The following is an 11,886-nucleotide window of genomic DNA, read 5'->3' as shown; positions in this document are numbered from 1 at the left end:
TGAGAGTGGGCCCAGTCACCAGCGCACAGGTGCCCCGGTCGCGGGGGTTTGGGCTAAACCCGTGAGCATTTACTGGTGAGCTCGGTTTTCTGTCTGGCACACATGGACAGTGACACACACCTCACGGGTGTTGAGTTAAGCAAGCACCATGCCTGGTCCACAGGACTTGTTCAACCAACAATAACAATTATCATTACGTAATCAGTTGTGATCTGGAAATCAATATGTCACCTAAAGCTATTGCACATTAAATTTCTAAACCATAATCCCCACAAGCGAGTTTCCTAGGGTGGGATGTTTCATGCGGTCCCCCAGGGAGTATGCGGAGCTGCCAGAGGGGGTCCACCTTCAGCTCAGGCACTGGGGAGGACGTGCTCTTGACCCCGTATCCTGACCCCAGGCCCAGCAGGAGAGTCCAGCCGTTCAAGTGAATGAGCCCTGCATTTCCTTAAATAAAGGTGAAAAGTGGGCAGATAAACTGGGCAGCCTGGAGGGACGGGGCCTGGAGACCAATCAGTGTGGCTCTGATTCCTGAAGGTGACTCTCTGAACAGTTACATCGCTTATAATGTCCAACTCCCTACGACCAGTGATATGGGTTCTGAGCCGAGCCATGGACTTCCTTGATCAAGTCAGACTGATGTGGTATGAACTGCAACGTGGGGCACATCCGTCGGGCGCCCTGGGCCTGACCGCCCGCCTCCCTCCACCGTGGACGTAGGAGGAGAGGCTCTTCCTGCCTGTGACCTTGGTGTGCCTGATGAGTCCTTTGTCTGCTTGAGGGGTGTGACCTCAGAGAAGAGCATTCGTGTAAAGGCTTATGTTTTATAAACTGTAAAGTGCCATACACACCTGGACAGTGACCATGATGAGAACATCAAGGACTTAAGCTCAGGATATTTTGAGTAATTTCAATTTCCCAGATGAGGGAGGATGGGGTGGGTGAGTGTGTGGGGGGGAGTGGTCTAGAACGGAAGATAGGTCAGTTGGCTGAAGTATTTGGAGGGACTTGTGTGAGCCGCAGGATGGATAGACATACAGATGTGCACAGAGATACGCAGATACATGGATAGATGCACAGACAGACATGTGATCATTTCTATCCTCACATTTCTTACACATCTGAGCTCAGACGACCACGTCTTCACCTAGTCCATTTGTTAAAAAGGAATCCATCTCAAGACGGTCCTTACAGAACAGGAGCGATGGGCCTGCTTCTCTGCACAGTTTCTAGAATCTCAGCTCCCTTTTGTAGTAATACATAATTCAGTCCCATACATGCGTATGGGACCCCGACTCAGAACATTACTTTAGCAGGTGCAGGAGAAGCTCGGCGGAGCCCTCCTTCCTCCCCACCCCCCATGGAGCCGAATCATCCCTGATGCCTCGGGACGGGATTCGTCCTTATGGGAAACAAATAGGATGGGCAGAGTGTGGCTACTGTCTGTTTTTGTTATGAAAACGACACCAAGCTCCCTGCGGCGGTGTCCCAGCGAGAAGCCACATGGAAGGGACCAGAACATGCAATGCTTACACACTTCCCGTTAACAGTCCTTCCTTTAGTGGGAAATCACCCTGGCTGGCTTCCAAGGTGTCTAACAAGAAGTGGAGAGAAACACTCCGGATGACTCCACGGGGTTGCGATTGGCTGTTCTCGCAGACACGACTTCAAGCTTGGGGCCAGACCCTGGATCCTCTCTCAAGGAGTTCCCAGCTTATAGCAGAAACATATTCGTGTTCTTTTTTTAAAAAAAAACACTTTAACTCATTATGATAAGGACTATAAATAGGAGGCAACATTGTGAGTTGGCTTTGGAAGACCTGGCCAGATTCCAGACAAGGGAGCAGACAAGCCAAAGCCCAGAGTCCGGGCTGAGCGGGGCAGACCTTGGAGAAGTACATGAAAGGCATGTTCCAGATGGTCTCGAGCGTCTTCAGTTCCTTATGCCCCCACATCTGTTTTATCTGTGCGGTTCGTTGAGATGTGAACACCAGCCGCCACGTGGAGAGGACCTGCCCGTGCAGGACGCAGGTCTAAGTGAGCTCACGTATGCCCCCCAGCACCCCTGTGGGGCTGGGGTCACCACTCTCAACCTGTCGATGAGGAGTCGGGCACAGGGGAGTAAAGTAAGATCTCCAGCTCCTGAGAGCTGCAGAGAAACTCAGTCCCACGCAGCTTGAATCCCTATCCCGCCTCTCCATCTGAGCAGTAAATTGCAAACAGCCATCAATTCTCTGCAGCTTCTCTTGTTACGAAGGTGAGCCTATTTTCCCGCTTTTAAATCTGGGCTGGATTTGTGACTCCTGTGACCGGCAGCATGTGATGGAGGCGGGTAGCATCCATGAAGAACTGTGAGCCCCCTCTTGCTGTCCTAAGACTACCATGTGCAAGAGACTGAGGCAGCCAGCCAACTGCCAACCACCTGCCAGACAGGTGCAGGATGCCATCTTCAATCACCCAGCAACAGGTGACCCACTAGGTGGCCACCAGTGCACCAGAGAGGCCAGGCCAGAATATGCACCTGGCCAACCCACAGACTAAGGAATAATAACGAGACGGTTGTTGCTGTAAGCCGCCAAGTCTTGGCACACTTGTTATGCAGCAACCGCTGACTGATACACTCTGCTACACTTCCTCTGTATTCTAAATAAATGGTCCTTCCCACACCCTCTGTGACGTGCTGTCGACTGGCTCAAAGTCACCTGCTCACCAGTACATAGCACATGGGGAACACAGAGAAGCCAAGGATATTACCAGAAGTCATAGTGATGGTCTAAACCAGGGCTCGGCAAACTACAGCCCATGAGCTGAATCTGGCCCACTGACTATTTTGTTGGCACACAGCCATGCTCATTCACTTACATACCCCCTGTGGCTACTCTGGGGGCCACCACAGCAGAGCTAAGTAGTTGAGACAAAGCCTAAAATGTTTACTATGTGACCACGTATAGAAAAAGTTTGACAACCCCTAGTCAGGACTTCATCCCCTCAACGCTATGACAAGAGTTCTCAAAGTGTGGCCCCCAGACTAGCAGCATTTACTTCACTCATTAGAAACGCAGTCCTTGGTCCTCACCCCACATCTACGGAATCAGAAATGCTGGGGGTGCAGGCCAGCGATCTCGTTTTAAGAAGCCGTCCGGGTGATTCTGATGCCCACTGCTTCAGGATAAGACACCACAGCGCAACCACCTTTGATTCCAGAAGTGGGGTGTGACTGTTGATTCCCCAGCCTAAAAAGCATTTTCTTTATTCTCACCCCCAGCCTCTTGGAAAGCCGTAATTCCCTTGCAGCCTTATTGCCCTAATTTAATCTGCCCTCAGCAAGATTCGGGACTAGCTCAGAATCACCCAAAACCTGAAGCCCCCAGGAGCCTGACTGAACAGAGGTGTCACGGGAGTGACCTGGTGGCTGAGGAGACTGAAGTCGAACCTTCCCCGGAACCCTCCAGAATGAACAGACCATTTATAAAAGGCATACAAGAGGCTTGGAGTGCTTTCGTGGTACAAAATCAGTCAGAACAAACCCAAGCCCACATATTTCAGTAACAAAGTCTGCACGAAGTAACCAACTTGTCTCGGTTTGTCTAGATTTTTCCCAGTTTTCACGTCGAAAGAACCAAAGACCCAAGGCTAGTGGTCCCACAGGTCCAAAGGCAGTTCCAGCCAGTGTGGGGAAGCAGGTGCGGTTCCCACCAGCCGGGGGTCCCGGCACATCTGAGCCCCCCAGTGCGTGGGTGTCCCGCCGGATCCAGTACGCCTCAGGGAGTCTTCGGCTCTACGCCACTGCGTTCCTGGACCCCATCTCCACCATCACGCTGTCAGATGTCATGTCTCCCATCTGAACCATGAAGCCTGACTCCCATGCAGGGCTCGATCCCACAGGCCAGAGATCAGATCTGAGCCGAAACCAAGAGTGGGACGCTCAACCAATGGGGCCACCCAGGAGCCCCCGGGGTTAGTTTTTAACCACTATATAGTATTCCAGATTCTTCCGTAGGGTTATATGTTCATTTGAGCCAAGGGGTGTGTTTGATAGCAACAGAGGGATGACAAGCTGCCCTATGAGGAGAAAGATGCCCCCTTATCTGGAGGACTTCATGGGGTATGCATGCTGGGGCCAGAGCTGAATTTAGGGGAGACCCAGGTGAGGCTCAGCCCCACCATGTGCCCCTCTCAGCACACATCCTGTCCCCTAAACAAATGTTGATCAATTATTTAAATAATGTGGCCTGAAGGGTCATCGGCTTGTTCCCCTAGGACGTTGAGCTTCTTGGTCTAGTCCAGAGGACCTCAGGCTGACATTTAAAATGATGTGTTCAGGGGCACCTGAGTGGCTCAGTCCGTTAAGCATCTGCCTTCGGCTCAGGTCATGATCCCAGGGTCGTGGGATCGAGCCCTGCATCATCGGGCTCCCTGCTCCGTGAGGTGTTTGCTTCTCCCTCTCCCTCTGCCCCTCCCCACCACTCATCTTCTCTTTCTCTCTCTCTCAAATAAATAAATAAAATCTTAAAAAAAATTTTTTTAAATGACATGTTTATTTGCAGGAGTAATACATGTCAGCCCCACAGCTTTCCAGGGAGTGTGGTGTCAGAAGAAAGCTTCTAGCTCAGTCTCAACCACCCAGGATCCCAGGTCCTGGCCCCAGATCACACATAACCCAACCGGGACAGGGCATGCCTCTGGGACTCTAGATTTTACCCTTCGTTTCTTCATTTCTTTGTTTCTTCTTTGTTTCTTCGTGCCAAGCAGCCCGATTTCCTGTGTGCCCTGAGTGTCCCCTGGTGGCTGCTCACCAGACCACAGTTCTCACGGATCTGGCTCTCAAGTCCAAGATCCAGAAAGGTAACGGTTTCACGTGCTATCCCTTCTGAAGCAAAGTTCGTATTTTCCGCTTTTCGATTTAGCCCTAAAACAATACATAGTCACTTGACGAATATTTTTTTTCAATTAACATCTTGTTTTATTAAGATAGAAGCGTTTTCAAATATATGTGTGGATGCCTAAGGAAAGTTCCATATACTTAACTGTAAGAAAGAACACTTTATAGACACTGTCTTTCAACTAACATCTTCTTTCATGAAGATAGAAGCATTTTCTTTCTTTCCTTTAATTTAAATTCAATTAGCCAACATACAGTACATCATTAGTTTTTGATGTAATGTCCAACGATTCATTAGTTGCGTATAACACCTACTGCTCATCACATCACTTACGAATATTTTTAAATTGGTTTTAAGTACAGCGGTAAACGGGAGAGGCAGTTTTAATCCAGTTGTATTTAATGAAAAGATCCAGTTCTGGGTCCTGAGAGAGTACAAGGACGTGGTCTCCGTCCTGTAGAAGCCACGAGGCTGTGTAGTGCAGGGGTCCACATGCTATGGCCCACGGGCCGGATCTGGCTTCACTCTCTGTTTCAGTAAATAAAGTTTTATTGGGACACAGCCACGCCCCCTTGTTGACATACAGTTTGTGGTTTGCTTTCTCACTACGATGGCAGAGTTGGGGAGTTGACAGAGATTCTACCACCCATGAAGCCTAAGGGATTTTCTAGCTGCTCTTTTCAGAAAAAGCTCGCCTGCTCCTGGTTGAGTGGGTCAACAGAGATACCTGAAACAGTGGGCTGCGGTCAGCCTGGAAGGACGCTTCCCTTGTGGATGTCGCTGCCCATCGATCCATTCATTCGAAAAATTTGCTGCAGACCTACTGTGCGCCAGACGTTATTTCTGGCCGGAAAAGATTCCCAGTATTTTCAAATTTGGAGAGCTCTGGAATTTTCAGTTCGGACGAGAGTCGTACCAGTTACCAGCATTTTCCACCCAAGGCAGCTCCTCACTCACTGTTTCAGGGTGTCGACCCCCAAGCCCAGGGTCCAGACCGAAGGTTCGCCCCCCTCCCCGGGCACAGATGCCCCCTCTCTGCTGGCCCCGCCTCCACCACCACAGGCATGTCCGGATGATGCAGGAGGCGAAATTCATCTTCTGTCCAGCGTGTCAGTGGTGAGGTTTCAATTCCGGCCTGGCCCAGTGCCCATGGGAGGGGAGAGGGAAGCACATATTGGCAAAATCCACCCCATCGAGGGCTTAGACCTCAAGGGATCTCCTCGCCTCCAGAGGGCTGCCCTGGCCGTCCCTGGCACAAATGCAAACTCTTGTGAATTTCAAATGTGTCTTTGGGAGGAAATTCCAACGTAGTTTCATTTTCCAGGGGCCACTGCGGTGCGAGCCGCATCTGTCACTGAACCCTCATGTCCACATGGGCTTGTCGGTCCGTGTTAGTCATGGTGACAGATGCCCAGCCACTGTCCCAGGTGTCCTGCTGGGAGCCCCCGACTCTGGGACCTGCGCACACACCTACAGAAATTTCCAATCCCAAATGACTTTAGAGTGAATGGGGCTGCAGAAGTACAAAAGTCATTTGGTTCAATTCCCACCCGGAAAGAAGTATTTTTGGGGTTTTTTTTTTGTGTTTTTTTTTTTAAGCAAGCTCCACACCCAGCCTGGAACCCAGTGTGGGGCTTAAACTCACGACCCTGAGCTCAAGACCTGAGCTCAGATCAAGAGTCGGATGCTTCACTGACGGAGCCACCCAGGGGCCCCAGGAAGTCTTTTTTAAAAGCTGGAGGAAGGGGCGCCTGGGTAGCTCAGTTGGTTAAGCGACTGCCTTCGGCTCAGGTCATGGTCCTGGAGTCCCGGGATCAAGTCCCACATCAGGCTCCCTGCTCAGCAGGGAGTCTGCTTCTCCCTCTGACCCTCCTCCCTCTCATGCTCTCTGTCTCTCGTTCTCTCTCTCTCAAATAAATAAATAAAATCTTTAAAAAAAAAAAAAAGCTGGAGGAAGAAGGTGGAAAGAAGCGTCGGTAGAAAACACAAAACCATTAATTTTCAAACAAGAGAAACGTAACTCCCAAAGTGCACTTAGCTTGGGATTTTCCGAAGCCCTGGGAGCGACCATCCTCCCTCTTACCTTTGCGTTCCCTGGGAAGAGGCGTGGCATCTGTGGGCCCGAGTCTCCTGGGGTTTTGCGTTTGTTCAGCAGCTGTCGGTTGTGCTCAGTGACATTTTTCTCTTCCTATCGAAAAACGAAGAAGAGTCCAATAGACCTTAATTAAGCAGTGAAGGCATCACGGTCACGTCAGAGCTGCTCAAACAAAGAGCTGCATGAAAGCCAGCACCGTGCCCCCCCGACCAGCCTCCCTGCCCCCCTTCACTGGGGAACAGGTGCTCCGCCCAATCGGGCTCCCCGGTCACCTCCTAGATCACACCGTTAACAAACACACAAGCACCTCTTGGGGAAGGTATGAAGCTGCCTGCCTTCTCAGCCGAGGACGCCGGGCCGGTGTCAGGGAAGCTTGCCCTGGCATCCCAGGCCATCATGACGCACCACAATGGCACTGTGCTGTGATGCGCTCCTGGCCGTGGCCCTGCCCCCGGACAGCAGTCCCAGCCTGACACGGGCCCGCACACCACCTTCGGCTGTTATGTCCGCCTTCCTACTGTCCCTGCGTCCTCTCCTGGTTGCTCTGCAGTTGGTGGCCTCCGGGAAGCCGTCCTGCCGCAGGACAGCAGGGACCCCGGTCGCCAGCCTGACCCCTAGCGGCCTCCGCCTGGGATGGAGAACCCTGGGAGCTGGACGGAGAGCCTGACTGCTGGGCAGGGGAAGGTGACACGCTGGAGGAGGGCCCAGTGTCCTGGCCTGGACAAGCCAAGGACAGAAGAAGCTGTAGGCCAGCTCTGCGGGCACCCTGATGGAAAGGACTGGGCAGCCCGGGTGCAGACGGGCCCAGGCATGGCCCAGCGTGGAGATCTCAGCGGCGGGGCTGAACTAATGAGGGGGCCAGGACTCCTGGATTCCGTATGTACCTAGAGGCACAGTGACATTGCTTCTGTCCGTCGGCACGCAGACACAGGGGACACAGTGGGGGTGAGCAGCTTAACAGCCTTGCTTCTGTGTGTTGAGGATCCCGTTGCCATGTCCACAAACACCCCAGATTGGCCCCCTGGCTACCGACTCCCATCCCCGGGGCCCAGAACCCAATGGGAGAAGTCCCCTTTCCCTTCCATTTGCGGCTCCAAGCGCTGGGGGCTTGGAAACAGAATTCCGTGCCAGATGCTTTCCCCAGGGACCGGAAATTCCAGAATAGATAAAAGGCTATACACAGGAGCCTGAGGGGGGGGGAGAACTCACGGCTGGCGGTTACGCGCAGGGGTTCTGGCGCGGGAGGCACGGCTCCCAACCCCGCTCTCACCTCTCGCCACGGCCTGGACAAAAGCACTCAGACTCGGAGCGGCGTGTCCTCCCACGGGAGAGGCAGGAACGCCGAGCATCCGGCGGCTCTCCTGGGGTTGGCATGAGGATGGCATGAGTCACGGAAAGGACTTGGAGGAAGCGGTGCACACCATCGGAGCACGGGCTCTGGGCCACCCTTCCGTCCGTCTGCGCGGGGACCCTCTGTCCTGCTGCCGGCTCCCTGTGCACCCAGAGCGTCTGCACAGAAAGCGCTGCGGCCGCTGCCCCCCGCCCAGCCTTTCTCATGGGGGTTCCGGCAAACAGCTGCCCCCTCCTCCACTGGCCCGAGTGGAGGTGCGCCTGGCTTCTCCCCTTTCTTCGTGAAAAGATAAAGTGCACTCACTTTAAGGGTGCCGGGCCGTGAGTTCTATGCTCGCTCGCACCTGTGCAATCGGATCAAGACACAGAGTATCCCAGTCCCCGGAAGGTGCTGCCCTTCACATCGAGCACCCCGCTGCCCGGCCCTGGAGGTCTCCGCTCGTCCGTCGCCGGTGCAGTAAGTCTAGCCTGTCCTTGGAGTTCAAGGAGATGGAACCATACGGCACACGCCCTGGAGTCTGGCTTCCTGCACGTGAGCGTCATCACGTCTAGGCGGCTCTGTGGGTGTGTGGCTTCTCTCCGCTCTTGGGCACTCTTCTGTTGCCTGGCTGAGCCTCGGCTTGTCCCTTCCACTGTTGACAGACACCTGGGTTGTTTCCAATTGTATTTTTCCTGTTCATGAACAGTGCCGCCGTGATCGCTTTTGTGTGTGTCTTTGGGGAGCATAAAACTTTTGTCCCCGGGAGAGCAATCCAGAGCAGGAGCGCGCCGATGGCTCGCGGGGCACACGTACGCTTGGCTCTGAGAGATGCTGCCAGACGCTTTCCCCAGGGACCGGACCCCCTGCACCCCATCCCACGTGAGGACGGGCCCCTGCTCCCCACACACACCAGTGCGCGGTCTCTAGGCCCCTGGAATCTTTGCTTCTGGGGGCGGTGACCTGGCTCACGGGGGTTGTATTTGCACTTTTCTGATGACTAATGGTGTTGGGCACATTCTCATAGGTCCCCTGGTCACGCTGGACTCACTTCTTAATTTTGTGTGCAATGTTCTACTCCACGATACTGCATCGTGGGCTGGCCTTTCTCCTCCTGACCCACTTCCAACAGAACCTTCCTACAGGTAGGAAGGGGAGATGCAAGAAGCAGACAAACCCACGCCTGGGCCTCTGTCCCTCCCGGAGCAGCTTTCTGCCCGTGCACAGCGGCACGGAAGCCAAGCCCCATGGGCTGCTGGCAGCACGTCTCTTGGGCGGAAACCAGACCCCCTCCCCGAATTCCCTTTCCTCTCTGCCCCAGCCACACGCAGCATTCCTAATCTGTAATGCAACCCTGCCGAGGGCTTCCTGAAAACTAATACTGAATACAGATGAGATCAGTCCAGCGCCCCACCACACGGCTCTCAGCAGCGTTAGACCTGGGTGCGTCTATGTCTTCCCTGCACGCATTTCATCAAAACTTTCTTATTAACTTCTTATTAACTGTAAGTTCCAGGCTGAGTGGGAAGGCGGTGGAGGAGGAAGACGCTGAGCTCACCCCCTCCCACGGATGCGCCAAAGCTGCAGCAACCTGCGTGTGTAGAGCGAGTCTCTCCGGGAGGAACCCGACGGCCAGCAGAACAGCCCGGCCACAGCGAAAGAAAAGCAGAGGAAGCCACTTCCAGAAGCCTAGCGGGGGCAGAGATGCAGGCTCTTAGCAACCAAACCCTCAGCACGGGGACCCGCGGGCGGGGGATGTCTCAGCATTGAGGTCCTCCCTCAAAGGGTTCAAGCCCCACTCTGGGCACCCCTCTGGGGATCTGGGGAAGATGAGCCCCCATAACGTCTGGCTTTGAAAATCAGCGGGACTGCTGTCTGGGAGAGCCGGAGGGCTCCAGGAATGTAAGACCCAGCCTTAGGGGGCCAGTGTGCTATGTCACTCGGTCCGAGACCCAGCACGAGTCAGCGGGCTGAAAAGGCGCTCGGGCCGTTCGGGAAGGACATCTGTTTACGACACATTTTCGGACGTGCGCTGGAGGCGCGGGGATCTGTGGGAACTTGCTCTGGGAGCAGAAGCGCGGGTGCGGGCAGCATTTTCTCGTCCGCCTTCAGCACAGCGGCCGCGGGAAGGTGCCTGTTCTCACCCCGTCCACCTCCCTTGCCAGCACGGCTCGGCCTGCCCTGGCGGTCCCCTGCAGACCTGTCCCGTCCAGCCTGCCCGCCCCAGCAGCCACCCCTCCACGGCGGCTCTGGCCCCTTAGCGCCCCTGCAGCCAGGGAGGCCCGGGCACCAAGGGAGGACCCGCGAGCCCAGGCAGGGGACAGCCCTGCGGCACCTGCTGCTGGTGCTTCTGAGACCCACGGGACGCCTTCCACGGCAGGCCACGACCTTCCTGTGGCTGACCTCCCTGATACACAGAAGCAAGCACAGCGAGTCGGACAAGATGAGGAGACAGGAGACAACACTCCAAACTGAAAAAGAAGACACCGCCACAAAAAAGAACGTAAGGAATCTGCTGAGCTGACTTCACGGCTCAAAGAGTACCTGTCTCTTCGAGTTTCTGAACACGGGTGTCGACACTGCCCTCCAGGAAGCTTGCGTTGTCTGTGTGGGAGACTGCTGGCCTCTCCCTGTCCTCGGCAGCACCGGGACCCGTGTTTTGCTGAAATCCGCCTGTGGGACTAAGATGACAGAGTATTGTACGGTGTCAGCTTTTATCCCTTGAATCACTAGAAACACGAAACCGTTTCTCAGATCTTCCTCGGTCACCTGTAATTTTTATTAGCGGCCATTTGGGCTGTGTGCTCACCTTTGTCTCCGAGAATATCTCCCTAATCTCACCTGTTAGAGACAGCAAGCGTTGGTCTGACGAGCACACTGCAGGTAGACTTCTTCCTTAGAAATCTGTGTCTTCCTTCTGTCGATGGGGTTTAATTTAACAATAGGATAATTGCCTTAGGAGTGAATAAAGGAGAAACAGTGAGCAAGACATGACAGAGGATGGGGTGCCTGAGTAGGGGGCCCCCAAAGATGTCCACGTCTTGATCTGCAGAACCCAGGAATGTCTCCTCACAGGGCGCAAGGCACATTGGCAGCATGACTCCATCAATGACCCTGAGGCCACAGATGATTCACGTGGCCCCGTGTAATCGCGGACGGCCACGTGAGGCAGGACACACTCGGCTGCAGGATAGGAGGCAGGGGCTGGAGGGACCGGGCCAGGAGCCTGGGGATGCCGGGAGCACCAGGAGCTGGAGGAAGTAACAGGACCGCCCCCACCCCCGCCAGGAGCCTCCCGGGGGGCATGGCCCCGCTGACTGACGCCTTGAGTCTCCTAAGACTCGTTTTGAATTCTTCACTCCAGAACCGTGAGAAAATAAATTGGTGTTGTTGTCAGCCCCCAAGCGTGTGGCCATTGTTACAGCAGGATCGCAAATCAACATCCCTCTACCTCTTGCTGGTTGCGTCACTGGGAATGGGTTGCTTTAAACCCTGAGCCTGTTTCTTGGCAGAATCAGCCTCCCAAAACAGGGCCAGCAGCCTGCCAGCCCTTGGGGGGCAGAGCGAGTGCTCACAGGGAC

The sequence above is a fragment of the Halichoerus grypus genome, chromosome 11 (genome assembly GCF_964656455.1).
Source record: "Halichoerus grypus chromosome 11, mHalGry1.hap1.1, whole genome shotgun sequence".
Taxonomy (NCBI): Eukaryota; Metazoa; Chordata; class Mammalia; order Carnivora; family Phocidae; genus Halichoerus; species Halichoerus grypus.
The sequence above is the reverse complement of the archived record's forward strand: the minus strand, read 5'-3'. Positions refer to the sequence as shown.